Source organism: Chrysochloris asiatica, unplaced genomic scaffold (genome assembly GCF_000296735.1).
Source record: "Chrysochloris asiatica unplaced genomic scaffold, ChrAsi1.0 scaffold00011, whole genome shotgun sequence".
In the NCBI taxonomy this organism is placed as follows: domain Eukaryota; kingdom Metazoa; phylum Chordata; class Mammalia; order Afrosoricida; family Chrysochloridae; genus Chrysochloris; species Chrysochloris asiatica.
In genome coordinates this window covers 15,892,434-15,909,926 of record NW_006408529.1, presented here as the reverse complement: position 1 = coordinate 15,909,926, position 17,493 = coordinate 15,892,434, and the positions used below count along the sequence as shown (strand labels likewise).

The 17,493-nt window shown below is 42.0% G+C and overlaps 1 protein-coding gene across 2 annotated transcripts in view; it reads left to right on the top strand.

Moving 5' to 3' along the window:
• The first annotated feature begins 12,609 nt into the window (after nucleotides 1–12,609).
• The window catches only part of ACSL1 (acyl-CoA synthetase long-chain family member 1), an 89,401-nt gene continuing 84,517 nt past the window's right edge, over nucleotides 12,610–17,493 (top strand). Inside the window, exon 1 of one of the 2 annotated variants that reach the window (XM_006834433.1) lies at nucleotides 12,610–12,722. The gene's annotated coding sequence lies outside the window, so the exon portion shown is untranslated. The remainder of the gene's footprint in view (nucleotides 12,723–17,493) is intronic. The other variant, XM_006834431.1, reaches the window with a different exon arrangement.

The following is a 17,493-nucleotide window of genomic DNA, read 5'->3' as shown; positions in this document are numbered from 1 at the left end:
TGTCTTCTCAATGACTTTTTGCTTTCTTCATGTATGATGTTCTTGATGTCATCCCACAATTCTTCTGGTCTTTGGTCTTTAGTGTTTAATGTATCAAATTTGTTCTTCAGACGATCTCTAAATTCAGGTGGGATATTATCACGGTCATATTTTGGCTCTTGTGGACTTGTTTTCATTTTCTTCAGGTTCAGTTTGAATTTGCATATGAGCAATTGATCACCTGCCCTTGGCCTTGTTTTGACTGATGATATAGAGCTTTTCCATGGTTTCTTTCCACAGATGTAGTCAATTTGATTACTATGTATTCCATCTGGTGTGGTCCATGTGTATAGTCATCTCTTATGATGTCTAAAGAAGGTATTTGAAATTAACACATCATTGGTTTTGCAGAATTCTATCATGTGATCTCCAACATCCTTTCTATCATTAAGGCCATATTTTCCAATTACTGCTCCTTCCTCTTTGCCCCCAACCTTTGCATTCCAATCACCAGTAACGATCAATACATCTTGATTGCATGTTTGATCAATTTCAGATTGAAGAAGTTGGTAGAATTTCATCCTCACTGGCTTTAGTGGTTGGTGCGTAAATTTGAATACTAGTGGTATTAATTGGTCTTCCCTACAGGTGCATGGATATTATCCTATCACAGACAGCATTGTACCTCATGACGGATCTGGATATGGTTTTTTGACAATGAATGCAACACCATTCCTCCTCAATTTGTCATTCCTGGCATAGTAAACCATGTGGTTTTTAAATTCAAAATGGCCAATACCATTCCATTTCAGCTCACTAATGCCTAAGATATTGATGTTTATGCATTCCATTTCATTTTTGACAACTTCTGATTTTTCCAAATTCATACTTCATACATTCCATGTTCTGATTTTCAAAGGATGTTTACAGCTGTTTCTCTTCATTTTGAGTTGTGCCCCATCAACAAATGAAGGTCCTGTGGGCTTTACTCCATTCGTGTCATCACGGTCAACTCTACTTTGAGGAGGCAGCTCTTCCCCTGTCGCATTTTGAGTGCCTTCCAACCTGAGGGGCTCATTTTCCAGCACTACATTGGACAGTGTTTCTCTGCTATTCATAAGGTTTTCAGTGACTAAATATTCGGAAGTAGATCGTCACTCCTTCTTCCAAGTCTGTCTTTGTCTGGAAGCTCATCTGAAACCTGTCTTCCATGGGTGACCCTGCTGGTATTTAAAATACTGGTGGCATAGCTTCCAGAACCACAGCAACTCACAAGCCACCACAGTACGACAAACTGACAGATGAGTGGCGGATAGCAATGTAGAGGGTTGGAAAACAATAGATCCTCAATGAGACAGATTGGCACTGTAGCAGCAGCAATAAGTTCAAATGTAGCAACGATTGTGCGGTTGGACTGGAAGCCCTGGCTTCATCTGGGGCCTCTATGCTGGAGCAGAACGTGAGCCAGGAGATGCCCTGAGGATGACACTAGGGCAGCTGGTGGAATCTGAACAAGAAGAAAGAAAGCACACCAAAACAGTTACGGCCTAGGCAGCTGTGGACTAGCTAGTTGGTCCCTGTAAAGTGAATTCAGCCAGTGGGTTAAGTGTATTTAAAAAATCAAAGGGATGTGGAGAAAGGGAGGATCATAGCTTAATTATGGTCATTGAAGACTGTGTGATAATTATCAATTATTGGAGAAGGCACACAGTGCCTCCGACAAATGTCAGTTTGGTTGAAGCAATCCTTATTCCCTTTTGTTGAAGCCCAAGAAAGTTATACTAACCAATCTGAGCAGTAACATAAAAATGTTGCAAAAAGTATTGCCAAACTGGCCAACCAGTATTTGGGAGGGACGGATTGTCAAATAAGACAGATCTGCCAAGTGTGGCAGATTTATTATGAAGCTAACAGAGTTTAATTTTTAGGCCCTCTCACTTAGAGAAAACTCTTTTAAGGTCTTGAAAGGGTACCTACCCACATGTTAGACAGTTAAATGTTTTTGCAAATTTTAAAAAATAAGATTATTGAAGTGCATTCAGTTATCACTCTCTATTGCAAGTTTCCTTCAGTCACAAATCATTCCCTGGTAGTGCTGAAGTACTTTGTTGTTTGTGGAACCAGTTAAGGGGAAATGAAGTTGGGCATTCATTTATGTGTACATGTGGTACACAGCCACTTGTGTGTATATTGCTGCCATTCTTAGGAGAGGAATGCCTTCAGGACTGCTCCTCCACCCTTTCAGCCAACTCACCTGACATCTTGGCAGGAAGGTCCATATCAACATGTCCTTAGGCTTCTGAGAAAATGTGGGCAATGGAAGGGAAACAGCCAGATGCTAGGCTATTGAAAATTCCTCCAGTCACCACGGGTTTAAAATTTAAAAGCAGAGGATTTGTCTGTCATCAACACCTAATTAAAGCTATCAATTAAAAAAAAAAAAAAGTTCAACCATGTTAAAGACTGAATTTTCTTTCTATTCTCTATATAGATTGTTACGTTATTAAAACGTCATATGTACCCTTCTATCCAAATACTCATAAACCCTGTCTAATCAGGAGAAACATCAGACAAATTCCAATAGAGGGATATTTTACAAAATATTTTACCAAACCAAACCCAATGCCATGAAATCACTTCTGACTCATAGTGACCCTACAGGATAGCGAAGAACTGCTCTTTAAGGTTCCTGAGGCTATAAATCGAAAACAGACTGCCTCATTTATCCACTACCACCAGGGATCCTAATACTTAACCATTATTCCTCAAAACTATCAAGGTCATCAATAACAAAGAGTCTGAGAAACTGTCAGACTCAAAGGAAAGTAAGGAGACAGCTAACTATAATGTATTCTGGATGGAACCTTGGAACAGAAAAAACAAAAACAAAAAATCATTATGTTAAAATGAAGCAAATCTGAGTTAACTAAAAACTTCAGTTACTATAATGTATCAATATTAGTTCATTAATTGTAACACATTTACCATACTACTGTAAAATAAAGAGTCCACCTATAGTAGAACTGCCCCTTGGGGTTTATTCCAAGGCAATCAATCTTTAAGGAAGCAGATTGCCACATCTATCTCACTTTGAGTGACTGGTGGGTTTGAACCACTGACCTTTTTATCTAATAGTTGAGGTCTTTAACTACCATGCCAGAAGGAGTCCTTATTGCCTTGCTGTTGCTGCTGTTAAGTCCCGTCCAGTTGTTTCTGACTCATAGTGACCCTTTATAGTGTTTCCAATGAGCAACTGGTAGATTTGAACTTCTGACCTTGTGGTTCATAGTCCAGTGCTGATCCTACAACTCCAAAATAGTCTTTATTAACCTGGACAAGTTTTAGAGGAGGTATGTGTAGCAATTGTTGTTGTTGTTGTTAAGTGCCATCAAGCTGGTTCTGACCCATAGTGACCCCAAATAGGGTTTCCAAGGAGCAGCTGGTGAGTTTGAACCACCGACCTTGCAGTTCAAACAACTTTACAGTCTGGTGCATTACCCCACAGTGGCACACCAGGACTCCAGTATGTATCCATAAGAGAAAAAAAAAACAGGAAAACAGATTAATCTAATGATGCATTCAATGATGTTTAAGGAAATAGCTGGCACTTGCAGATTCTGAGAATGTTCTCTACAGTAACAAGAAGACACCCCTTAGGTCACTTCAGTCTCTTTTTCTCTCAGTCCACATATAAGTAGTTAATAAGTCATCCACAAACTTTTAGAAACCACTTAGAAGCAATCTATCAAAATTTGCCTGTATTTCCACTTGTAAAACATATTACTGCAAGACTTTCAGGTACTGGAGGCTAACAAAAATAAGAAAACAAAAATAATAAAGAAGTTGTAAATCAGAAGAGAAGAAAACCATAAGCTTCCATAAAGTTGTTGTGAGTTGTGTCAAGGCCACTGTGATTTAGCGTGACCAATGGGATCAGAACTGCTCCAGATAGTTTTCAAGGCTGTAACCTTTTGGAAGCAGACCAAGCTTATCTCCAGAAGTGTTTCTGTGTGGGTTTAAGTCACCAACCTTTTGACAAGTGCTTATCCGCTTACACCACCCATGGACTTGTGAGTCGGTTCCAACTCATAAGTGACCCTGTATAGGGTTTCCGAGGCTATAAATCTTTACAGGAGCAGAAAGCCTCACCTTTCTTCCATGGAGCAACTGGTAGATTCGAACCACAGACCTTGTGGTTAGCAGCTCAGCTCATAAGCCACTATGCTACCAAGCCTTCTTACCCACAGACTACAAACCATAAAGTATCTTCCGGGATATCTACTAGTACCCAAAGAGAATAGACACTGAAAGAAGAAAGTACTGACAGGGTCTGACACAGAGTGCTTTGTACCTGGGCTTCCATCTATTGGCTTATCCCAGGTTCTTAATTAGAAGAAGGAGGAGAAGGAGAAGAAGAAAACTGAAGTGGAAATGTTTTCTAAATGTAAAGAATAAGGCCACGTTAAGTCACTTAAAGCTGACTTTACTGTGAGATTCACTCACACAGCTGGTCCAAAGACAACATCATTTTCAGATTAAATAAACAGAAGCAATTTTGATTAACCGAAACCCAAATATTTACCTAATGTTCTAAGAAGCCACTTTCTAGATGCCTTCCCTTTATTGTGGTGGTGGTGGTGGTAGTTGTGTGCCACTGAGTCAGTTCTGACTTACAGCAATCCTGTATAGGGTTTCAAAGGTTGTAAATCTTTACAGAAGCAGAAAGTCTCATCTTTCACTCATGGAGTGACTGGTAAATTTGAACTACTGACCTTGTGGTTAGCAGTCCAGCTCGTAATCCATTATGCTACCAGGGTTCCTTTCTCTCTTATATAAATGGCTGGTCAAATAGGACTTATTCAAAAGAAGTAATCAGGTCTTTAAAAATGCATTTCTGGTCTCTACTCTTACTTCCTATGCTAGCCTCATAACCAAGGTTTATGGGAATTCTAAAATCGTTCTGTAATTCTAACTATTGTAAAAAATAAAGTTTATTTAAAATGTCATATGAAGAAACAACTAATGAGTATGCAGCTTAAAAGGTAGGAAAATATTATTATAGAGTTTGGAAAAAGAAATTAGTAAAAACAGGTTATTGTTCTAAATTTTGTGAAACTTACGGTATAAAATTCTAAATTTGAATTTTGTTGTGATTTCTGTTCTTGTTCTAAAAAAGACATACATTTTGTAATCTAATTTATATTTATACGTTTTCTTAAAGATGTCCCCTAAATTATATAAACTTCAGGGCCACAAAACCTGGGTCCACCCTTGGGTGACATTGATCATGTATGTGTAGCTGGAACAAAGTGTCCAGTTTAACAATTGAGTATTACTATGTGAAAATGACTGGATCCACAATCAACACTTATGGAAGCAGCAATCAAGAAATCAAAAGATGTATATAGCATTAGGCAAATCTGCTGCAAATGAGCTCTTCAAAATGTTAAAGACCAAAGATATAAGTTTGTACCTGACCCATGGTATTTTCAATTGCCTCACATGCATGTGAAAGTTGAACAATGCATACGGAAGACCAAAGAAGAAGGAATGCATTTGACTTATGGTGCTGGAGAAGATTATTAAAAGAACCACAACAAACAAACATATAGAAAGTACAAGCAGAATGCTTCTTAGAAACCAGGATGGTGAGATTTTGCCTCTCATACTTTGGACATGTTACCTGGCGGGATTAGCCAAAATGAGAAGGACATGGTGTTTGGTAAAGTAGAGGGTTAATTAAAAAGAGGAAGACCCCCAAGGAGATGAATTAACACAGTGGCAGCAGTAATGGACTCGAATGTAACAATTGTGAGGATGGTACCAGTAAGGACAGTGTTTGATTTATGTTGTGCAAAGGGTCAGTATGAGTCAGGATTGACTCGACAGTACCTAACAACAGCTAACAACTTGCAGAAGAGTTAGGAGGAGTGGAAAGTTCTCTATACGGACTAATGAAATATAGTGCCTGATTTCTAGTCACTTATCATTTCATGAGGAAAAAGATAATTTACCAATGTAGATGTAGCCTCAAAACAGGTTGAGTGACAAGCCACTAATGCCTACTCTTTCTTTAACCGTCCAATTACCAAGGTTTGGAATTAAAAACACATCAGCTGTTATTAATTAATGTGAATATACCTCAGAGAACCATATTCAAATACAGTAGATGTTGTTGTTGTTACGTGCCATCTAGTCAGTACTGACATTATACACAGCAGAACGAAACACTGCCCGATCCTACTGTTGCCACGCTTGAGTCCATTGATGCTGCCACTATGCCAATCCATCTCATTGGGGGTCTTCCTCTTTTTATTTGACCCTCCACCTTCCAAACATTATGATATGCTTCTCCAGCAACTGGTCCCTCCTGACAATATGTTCGAAGTATGAGAGATGAAGTTTGGTCATCCTGACCTCCAATGAGCACTCTGGCTGCACTTCTTCCAACACAGATCTATTGGTTCTTTTGACAGCCCATGGCACTTTCAATATTCTCCTTCAGCACCATTAACTCAAAAGCATCAATTCTTCTACGGTCTTCCTCATTTACTGTCCAGCTTTCAGAAGCATATGAGGTTATTGAAAATACCATAGCTTGGGTTAGGCACACCTTAGTCCTCAAGCTGACATCTTTCAATACTTTGAAAAGGTCTTGTGCAGCAGATTTGCCCAATGCAATATGTTGTCTGATCTCTTGACTGCTGTTTCCGTGAGTGTTGATAGTTGATCCAAGAAGAATGAAATCCTTGACAACTTCAATCTTTTCTCCGTTGATAAGAATGTTGTTTATTCAATGGCGAGGATTTTTATTTTCTTTACATTGAGATGCAATCTATATGGAAGGCTGTGCTCTTTGATCTTCATCAGTAAATATTTTAAGTCTTCTTCAGATGTAGAAGATTAATAATAGTCACAACCGTCGCAACTTTGTAATTGGCAAGAAGCAGGTGAATAAGTGGAAACTTTTGAGACAAGGCCATTGCGAATCTGCCAATCATCTAGCCCCAAAGGGATTTTGACTGGATTTTAGCTTCTCTAGAGAAAACCTGGTAGCACAGTGGTTAAGTGCTCAGCTGCTAACCACAAGGTCAGTAGTTCAAACCCACCTGTCAGTTCATGGGAGAAAGATGTGGTAGTTTGCATTCAAAATCCTATGTAGCAGTTCACCTCCTTCCTACAGGTCACTATGAATTGGAATTTGCTTGATGGCAGTAAGTTTGATTTGTTGGCAGTTTCTTTAGAAGATTAGTCAATCAGTTTTAAACAGGTATGCATTTGGATCTAGCCAGAATTAGTCACAAACTTTGAATCAGCCCAAAATGTCATTGAGGCCAGGGTAACTGAAAAGAGGCTCAAACCTCTGTCCGGAAATTTGATCTACTGCAACATCCAATTGGCTCTTGTTTATTTGGCTAGAAAAAAAATGTTTGGGAAAAGGAAGGTAGAAGAGAGAGTTCAAAACGGAACATTTGTCTCTTAAGTCTGGAATATTCAATTAATGAGAAAACTAAGGGTGTGGGCTACTGGCCCTTCCTTCTATGATTGAATTGTGTTAAATTGTGTCCCCCCAAAAATGTGTTATAAATCCAAACTCCTTTACCTGTGGATGTAATCACTTTGGGGAACAGAGTCTTCTTTCTTATGCTAACGAGACAGTGTGGGTGCTGTTAAGTGCTGTCTTGTCCTTTCCAATTCTTGTTGTTGTTGTTGTTGTCAGGTGCCATCCAGTCGGAACTGAATCATAGCGACCCCATGCACAGCAGAATGAAACAATGTCCTATCCTGGGCCAACCTCACTACCGCCGCCACACTTGACGCCATCAATGATGCCACCTGGCTGATCCATCTCGTTGGGGCTCTTCCTCTTTTTCTCTGACCCTCCACCTTACCCAGCATGACATCCTTCTCCAGCGACTGTTCTCTCCGGACAGTGTGTCCAAAGTATGAGAGATGAAGCCTAGCCATCTTGGCCTCCAAGGAACACTCTGGTTGTACTTCTTCCAAAACAGATCTATTGGTTCTTTTGGCAGTCCATGGCATTTTCAGTATTCTCCTCCAACACTACAACTCAAAGGCATCAATTCTTCTATGATCTTCCTTATTCACTGTCCAGCTTTCGCATCCATATGAGGCTATTGAAAATACAATGGCTTGGGTCAGGCGTACCTTAGTCCTCAAGCTGATATCTCTGCTCTTCAATACTTTAAAAAGGTCCTGTGCAGCAATTCTTAATGACTCTAAATAGGATTTGCAAGGAGCAGCTGGTAGGTTTGAACTGCCAACATTTTGGTTAGCAGTCTAGTGCTTATCCTACAGCACTACATCAGGATTCCTTTTCAGTGCCGGTGTCTCTTAAATCAACCACTTTTGAAATATAAAAATGGCAGATTAAGCACAGAAGCAAGCAAGCACATATACAGAGGAAGATCTATGCTGTGTGGAGATCTCCAATGGACAGTGAGAAGAATGCTGGAGAAGCTGAGACTAGGAGTTTTCCCCTCCTCTAGAGCTAGCATCCTGAATACAGGTTTCTAGTCTTCTAAATTGTGAGAAAATATATTTCTGTTTCTGAAGCCACCCATTTTTGTATTTCTCTTATAGTAGCACTAAGAAACTAAGTGCATATTTTTATTCCTGTTTTAGAGAGGATGAAATGTGACTTAGTGAAAATTTGCCTGATCCCAAAGACACAGTTTTCTTGATCATTGTTGAACGCTGCTTTACATCAAAGTCTCTATCTGATGTTGTTGTTCAGTGCCGTCCAATCAGTTCCAACTCTTAGCCACCCTGTACAGGGTTTCCAAGTAGAGGCTGATGAGTTTGAACTGCCAAACTTAGGGGTTCAAACTGATCTTGCAGTCTAGTGCTTATCATACAATGCCACACCAGGATGACACAGAATAAATCCCAAACTTTAAAAAAAACTTATTAGGGAGAAAGGTTATTTTGTTTGTTTGTTTGCAAGTGCAATTCCTGGAAGAGTCCTGAAGATTATTGAGTCCAATCCCTTACTTCCAGAGAGGTATAGGTTCTAGGGAGTGAAATTGCTTCCCAATTGCACCTACTTGCTTCTGCCAGAGGATTAGGAACTCTGATTGAATCCTTAACTGTGTGCTTTTCTAAGTCCAAAGACATAAACCACCTGCATTAAAGGACAGCACCTAGGAAGAGGTTCCCTGTTAGAGAGGAGAGCTGCTTGAAGGTGGAAGAAATAATGGGAGACAACCAGTGACAACAGTTCATAGAACCTAGGGAGGGCCTGAGGAGGTACCAGGCTGAAGGACTGGTTGGAGAAGTAAGAAGAGAGGCGAAATGATGAAATCCTGGGTGGAGAGAACGAGATCTCAGCCAAGAAATCAATGATTAGTCACAATGAAAGCAACGAAAATGAAAGTGGTGTTTTCTGTTGTTGTTTTTTAAATTTAAATGGGAGAGTAAAACTACCAGGGAACATAAAAGTACTGACCTGCTGTAAAGGTTGCTAAGTGTGGATTGCCCCCACCATCACTATACCACGGTAAGCCAGTCTACTGTGGGAGGAAACAACTGCTGCTGCCATGTCCAAATAGCCTGCAAAAGTGAGAGACACCTATGGAAAATCCTTACCATATTAATTGCTGGAATCAACTAGAGTATGCTGAAGCCTGGAGTGTGAGCACATGCTCAGTTTGCCCTGAGTATGAATACTTTGGTGTTAAGTGCTGTTGAGTCAGTTCCAACTCATAGAGACCCTGTACCGGACGGGTTTCCAAGAAGTGGCTGGTGAGTTTGAAGCACTGACCTTTTGGTTAAGTGCTTATCCTACATCAGCACACCAGGACTCCAAATATAAATACTAGTATAAAACAAAAACAAACCCAGTGTCATGGAGTCAATTCTGATCCATAGCAACTCTATATAGGGTTTCCAACGCTGTAAATCGTTACAGGCACAGAAACTCTCATCTTTTCTGCAAGTGGGTTTGAACTTCTGACTTTGCCTATACTCCTATGCCTATCCTAAAGTGCCACCAGAGCTTCTAAGAACTAGTATAGCCCCTTAGTTACGCACATGCTGTGGAGACAGACTGCCTGAGTTCCAAGACTAGTTTTGCTCTCCTTAACGTGTAACCTCTTTGTGCTTCTGTTTCCTCATCTGTAAAGAGGGAACTATGGCAGGGCCTATCTAATAGGGCTAAAAGAAAAATTAAACAAGATAAGTGTACGTAGCACAGTGTCTGGGCACTGAATAGACAATATCTGTCATTATTAGAGACATTCATTAGAATGAATGAGAGAGAATACTTCTCATCCACTAGTTCAAGTTATTACCAGATGACAGCTATGCACCCAACGTTAGGCACAAGCACCACTGTAACCACTGTTATTAGATTATGATGATACCAGCAAGCCTCAGGTGCTAAGAGGAAAATAACATGTTGTTGTTGTTGTTGTTGTTATTAAAGTGCCGTCGAGTCGGTTCTGACCCATAGCGTCGAGTCGGTTCCGACCTGTACAAGGTTTCCAAGGGTGTAAATCTTTACGGAAGTAGAAAGCCTCATCTTTCTCCCACGGAGCTGCTGGTATTAGATTATGATGATACCAGCAAGCCTCAGGTGCTAAGAGGAAAATAACATGATGTGAGCTTGTAAAAAACTATGTTGGCCTCTGTAAGCCCTCATGAAGCCCTGGTGGTGTGGTAGGCTAAGCACTGGACTGCTAAAGGCAAGGTTAGCTGTTTGAACCCAGCTGTTCTGACAGAGAAACATGAGGGTGTATGTCCCTGTAAAGATTTACAGTCTTGGAAACCCTATAAAGCAGCAGTTCTACTCGGTCCTGGTGGTGATGGTGTTCCTTGGAGTCAGTTTCTACTCATAGCCACTCTGTATACAGCTTCCAAGGCTGTAAACCTTTATGATAGCAGAAAGCCTCATCTTTCTTCAGCAGAACCACTGGTAGTTTCCAACTGCTGTCCCTGAAGTTGTTGTTGTTAGATGCCATCAAGTCGGTACTGACTCATAGCGACTTTATGCACAGCAGAATGAAACACTGCCCAATCCTAGGCCAACCTCACTATTGTTGCCACGCTTGAAACCATTGATGCTGCCACTTTGCCAATCCATCTAGGTGGGGGTCTTCCTCTTTTTCTCTGACCCTCCACTCTACCAAACATGATGTCCTTCTCCAGCAACTGGTCCCTCCTGATAATATGTGCGAAGTATGAGAGATGAAGTTTGGCCATCCTGGCCTTCAACAAGCACTCTGGCTGCACTTCTTCCAACACAGATCTGTTGGTTCTTTCGACAGCCCATGGCACTTTCAATATTCTCCTCCAACACCATAACTCAAATGCATCAATTCTACCGTCTTCCTTATTCACTGTCCAGCTTTCACAAGCATATGAGGTTATTGAAAATACCATGGCTTGAATCAGGAGCACCTTAGTCCTCAAACTTACATCTTTGCTCTTCAACACTAAAGAAGTCTTGTGCAGCAGATTTGCCTAATGCAATAAATGGTTTGATTTCTTGACTGCTGCTTCCATGAGTGTTGATAGTTGAGCCAAGAAGAATGAAGTCCTTGACAACTTCAATCTTTTCTCCATTAATAAGAATGTTGTTGATTGGTTCAGTGTTGAAGGATTTTTGTTTCCTTGACATTGAGATGTAATCCATACCGAAGCCTGTGCTCTTTGATCTTCATCAGTAAATGTTTTAAGTCCTCTTCACTTTCAGCAAGCAAGGTTGTATCATCTGCATATCGCAGGTTGTAAATGAGTCTTCCTCCAATCCTGATGCCATGTTTTTCTTCATAGAACCCAGCCTCTCGAATTATTTTCTCAGCATATAGTTTAGGCTCAGCATATATCCCTGAGGTTAGCAGTCTGGTTTGTAACTACCACGCTCCTCACCTACAGAGTCACTATGAGTCGGAATCGACTTGATGGCAATGGGTTTTTTCCTTTTGTCTGTAAGCCCCCAAATAGGCATCTAATGGATGCACAACCCCTAATAACCTCGCAGCCAGGACTGAGCTGGGTAAACAGACACCAAAAACTTGGCAGATGAATATTGCCCTTGAGCAATGTCAAGTGTGCCTTCTGTTCTGACTACAGCCAGTCTGATTTGTCCAGGATTGCTTCATGTCCAATGCATTGTCGTAGTCCAGACAAGGGTCCTCCATGCCAGGGGCTGTGGCGAAACCCTGTGTGTTGACCGTACTGAAATTAGGTTAAAAGGGGTCGCACATTTCTCAGCCAAAGAAAAACCCTTTGCAGAATTCCAAGCCCACCAAGAAGTCGGGGAGACGTGTGGTTGACTATGGAAAAGAAAGGGCACCTCCCACCCTTCTGGCAGCGCAGACCTTAGAGTTCTCTGGAGTTTCGGCTTGCAGGCACTGAAATTTACCCTTTGCCCCTCCAAATTTTATTATGAAATCCAAGGGCTGCCCAGTGGACCCCAGAAGCGTTTGCCCGCCGCCCTCTAGCGCTCATCAGCCAGCCCGTCCGCCGGCCAGCTCGCGTACGCCCAGACTAGGGGGAGGGGAGGATGGAGGCGGGCGCGCGACGGGGGGGCGGGGCTTGGGGGGCGGAGCCGGGCGGGCGCGGCACGCGCACTCGCAGCAGCTTCAGCTCGGCGGCGGCGGGGGCGCAACCAGCGGACAGCGGCAGAGGCGGTACCTTAAATAGCATCCGGAGCCGGCGCGGGACAGGCAGTGGGCTGCTGTGACAGCCGGCGGCGGAGCGGCGGGCCTGCAGAAGAGGTGAGTGCGCCTGTCGCGCGGAGCTGCGTGTGCTCCCACTGCGGCGTCCCTGGTCTCGGCAGAGGCTTTGGGGCTGAGGCTGCCCTGCCGGCCCGAGCCCGACAGCGGAGGCGCGGAAGCCGCCGGTCGGCTCCTGGGGACGTTTCGCTTTTCCGGCCTTTGCTCCGCAGCTCCGTTTTACTCCGCAGCTGGAGGCCACTAGGCTGCTGAGCCACCGCCGCCGCCGTTTCCTGTGCCTGAGCCCGGGATGTCCGCCCGCCTCTTCCCTCGGGCTACGCGGGGCGGCGCGGGCGCGGGGCCGGTGCATGGTGGGGTCCGGGTGACGCGCGCCGCGCCATTGGCCCCTTGTTTGTAACGCGGAGGGGACCGGCCCGGCCGGAAAGCCGGACGCGAAGCTTCACAAGAGAGGAGATGACCTGCAACCCAGGGCGGTGGTCTCTTGGCCACAAGCATCCCACCTGTCCCCATGGCAGGCTTGGAGGCGCTCGGACCGCGTGTGGCAGCCGGACTGTACTCGTATCTCGACGTGATGGTGGCCCCTGCTCGAAGAGCTTGCAGGAGGGTCAAATGTATCATCAAAAACTGGTTGCCATATGTAGACATTCTCATCCTGCCTGTAGAAGAGTGCCCATAAACGCTGCAAAAAGCAGCGTTTAAGAAACACTGGCATTTTTTGAAATTTAAAAGCAAGGATTTTATCTGTCACTTTGCAGCATAGATGGAGAGTCATGATAGATGGCTTCTATGAACACGTGGACTAGAATCCTGAGACAGACGCACAAGCTAATCAGTGTGTGTGGTACAGATTGCAAGACCCCTCCCCATTTCCACCCCATTTCAAGGTTATGGAATTTAAGAGTGAGCGTTATAAAAAGTGCCCTTTGAATATCCTGGACTTTCTTGTTATACAGGGGTATTCAAAGTATACTCAAGAAAACTGGTCAAGCCTAGCAGTTTCTGACACAGATTTTACAACCTGTGAAATTTTAATGAAAACAAACCTAGAGTCAACCAAAAACTTGTGCCTGACTCTGTACCCCCACCTCCACCCTGTTTGTTTGCTTTCTTTTGTCCTTTCAGATGGACTTAGCAGGTCCACCTTGTGCCCAGGGTGGGCTTGGAAACATTGAGCTTGAACATATATGAAAATCTTGAGACAAAATTCTTACTAAAATGAGAAAACCTTTAAAAGCAATGTAATTCATACTTTATCTCCCTCCATTTAAAATATTAAGGATCTTTGGCTTCTAAGTGTACTGTAAACACAGAAACTTTTTTAAAAATCACCCTGACTCCACAATAATAAGCATCTTTATGTGCTTATTTTGTTATTTCTGCTATGCATATTTTGGCAATATTTTTATTATTATTACAAACAGCCCTGCTAAAAAGAAACCTCCAGACTTTAGCATTTTTGACATTTAAAGGGGAAGATACATGTCTGAGTACAGGTAGAGCAGATTTCTACAGCTTGTTAAGTGCAGTGGAGTAGGTTCCAACTCATACAGACTCTGTAAAGGGTTTTCAGAGAGTGGCTGGTGGTTAACAGTCCAGTGCTTATCCTACAGGTAGAGTTTTCATAGTTACCTCTTTGCTTTGGGGTCAAGTTTGGAGTCACAGAGAGTGCCAGTGTGTCACAGTACTTAAGCCAATAGAGTTGCTAAGAGTCTGAATTTACTTGATAGCACTTAACAACAGGTCTTCTACACCTTTACTTTTTGTTACTGGTTTTTAATTTTTTCTTTCTTTACTATACCTTTAGTTTTCATGTCGCTTTCTTGTGGACAAATAGGTGTGTGCCTGAGGGAGGGACCTAAGAGATGAGCTTGTCAGCTGGGAATTTCACCTACCTTCAAGTTTCTGGGTGAAGGAAGTAGGGGAGCAGAAGGGTATAGGAATACTAGTAACTTCTAGGTGTTTATGCTTGGTTATCTTTGAGGAAAGTACAGTTTTAAAGGTTAGTCGTTGGATTCATTGAGCAGGTTTGCTATTTAAAACAGGTGTGCATTGTTCTTATGTGCTTATTGTCTCTTATAACCAAATTAACCAAATTCTGTTCAGTTAAACTCCATTAGCTTTTTATGGGCTGCCTTGCTTATAGGATGCATGACAGAATGGGATGACCATTCTGAAAGATACATAATAATTCTGTGCTACAAAAGACAAAACTTCTTTTAAGGCAGTTCAAAGTTGTTGGTAACCTAACCCTCCGCAAGCCTTACTCTCTGAAAAGCAGCTGTCAGTCAGTTCTGAGGTAAATTAAGAGTGTCAGAGTTTCTGTTGAAGGTCAGTTGAACTCGAAGTGATCAGACAAATAAAATAAGGCCACTGCACTTTGACATTCATGCCTGGGGAATAATTCTCAGTGAACAGGGATGACCTGTAGCTGTCAGTGCTTGGGTTTTAATGGGGCGTCTGAGAACTTTTAAAGAAAGAAAGCTGGACTGTTTGAACTAAAGATGTACCTGTGTTTGTGACAGCAACTCTGAGCTTATCATTTTATCACAGGGTCCTTCCATAAATTGATAAATGCCGATGTGTAAGAAATTCCAGTTTGTATACATCTGGGTGACAGCTAAATAAAGACGCTTGCCCATATCACAATGACAATAGAAAGCTAGCACATCATCCATGTTATATTAATTGCTCTACCTTTTTATATCCTGATATTTGTAAGTATTTGACTGTGTTGGTGACAACACAGTACTCTGGTAGCGTAGTGGTTACGAATCGGGCTGCGAACCTTAAGGTCAGTGGTTCGAAACTACCAGCCACTCCGCGGGAGAAAGATGAGGCTTTCTACTCCCGTAAGGATTTACACCCTCGGAAACCCTGTACAGGGTCGCTATGGGTCGGCTCCGACTCGACGGCACTTAACAACAACAACAACAACATCATGTTTGGTAAAGTGGAGGGACAGTAAAAAAGAAGACCCCAATGAGATGGATTGGCATAGAGGTAGCAGCAGTGGACTCAGCGTAGCAGCAATTGTGAGGACGGGACAGGACCGGGTGGCGTTTCATTCTGTTGTTCATAGGGTCACTGTGGGTTGGAACTGACTTGACAGCACTCACAACACTTTGTAAGTTCTTAACTGTGTTGGTGACAACACAGTATTCAGTAAATTATAACTGTGAACTAAAGAGCGGAGTTTAAAATATAACGGAGCCTTCTGAAAGCATAGCTGACTTGGAGAGACTTGGTAATTGAATTGTGAGCAAAACTTCCCTGGAGATGAATGCGTACCCTGTGACCCTGTGCTGCCTGTTTTGAAAAGTACCTTGTGCTGGAGATGTAGATCGTATCTACAACATCTTAGACTCCCTGTAGGTCTACAATTGAAAGGGAGTCAATTCTGACTTAAAAGTGATCCTACAGTACAGAGCACTGGACTCCAAGTCACAAGGTCTATGGTTTGAGTCTGCTGGTTACTCCGTGGGAAAAAGATGGCGTTTTTCTGCTCGCAGGAAAATTTAAAGCCTCAGAAATCCTATACAGGGTGGCTATGAGTTGAACTGATTCCACCGCATTAACAACAATAGGACAGAGTAGAATCGTCCCATAGCAGGATTTCCAGGGTTAAATTAAACCACAAGGTCAGCAGTTTAAACTCAGCGAGCTACTCCTCTGAATCCCTCTACCAGGGTCTTTATGAATTGGAACCACGGCACTTACCAACACCACGGCACTTACCAACAAAAGTAATCTCTAGGGAAGCAGACTGCCATTTCTCTCTCCTGCTGAGACTGGTAGGGTCAAACCAGTGACCTTTTGGTTAGTAGTCACTTGCTTGACCATGGTGTCACCAAGACTCCTTGTAGTACCTGAGCTAATTCACTTCATGTATTAGTTGCTGGTCTTCAAATTTTGGAGTCCTGGTATGACACTGTGGGTTAACGCACCAGGCTGCAAAGCCATTTGAACTGCAAGGTTGGTTGGTGGTTCAAGATCACCAGCTGCTCCTCAGAAACCCTATACAGGGTCGCTATGGGTTGGCACTGACTTGACGGCACTTAACGCTTAACGACAACAACAACTTCAAGCTTTAAATAAAAATTTGAAATCTGTCTAATACCTAAACCAAAATCATTTTGTCCCCCCAAAAGCTGTATTAATTTTTTTATATTATAAAAGTAACCTATACTGTAGGAACCAACTCCACGACACATAACCACCACCATACTGATGATTATAGAAAATTAGAGTAATATTAAAAAAAAAAAGAAGATTGTCCAGAAATTGAATACATTACATTTTGGTGTATTTCCTCCAATCTTTTTTTTCTTTAGCTGATTTTTAAAAAGTTGTAATTATAGATAAAAAATTTTATAACTAATCACCTAAATGATATTGTGAACCTTTTTCCATGTTGTTTACATGCTCTTTTGAATACTGCATTGTATGGTGTTTAGGTATGCTGTAATTTATTTGTTTACCTTCTAATTCTCAGATATTTAGGAACAGATGTCTATTTCAGAACACTTTTGACTTATTCTTTTTTTTTTTTTTTCAAATAACTTAATGTTTAAATTATTGTTGAAAATATGCACATCAGAATATACCCCAATTTAACAATTGCTGCATATACAGGTCACTGATATTGATGACATTCTTCAAGTTCTGCCATCCCTCTCACCTACCTTTACTGAATTTTTTTCCTCACTCATTAGCATAAACTCACTGCCCTCTAACCTTCTGATCTAACCTTTGGAAATGCTCATGTCGATTTGATCCCACATAGGTAACTAAAGAGCACAATGCTCATAGCAGA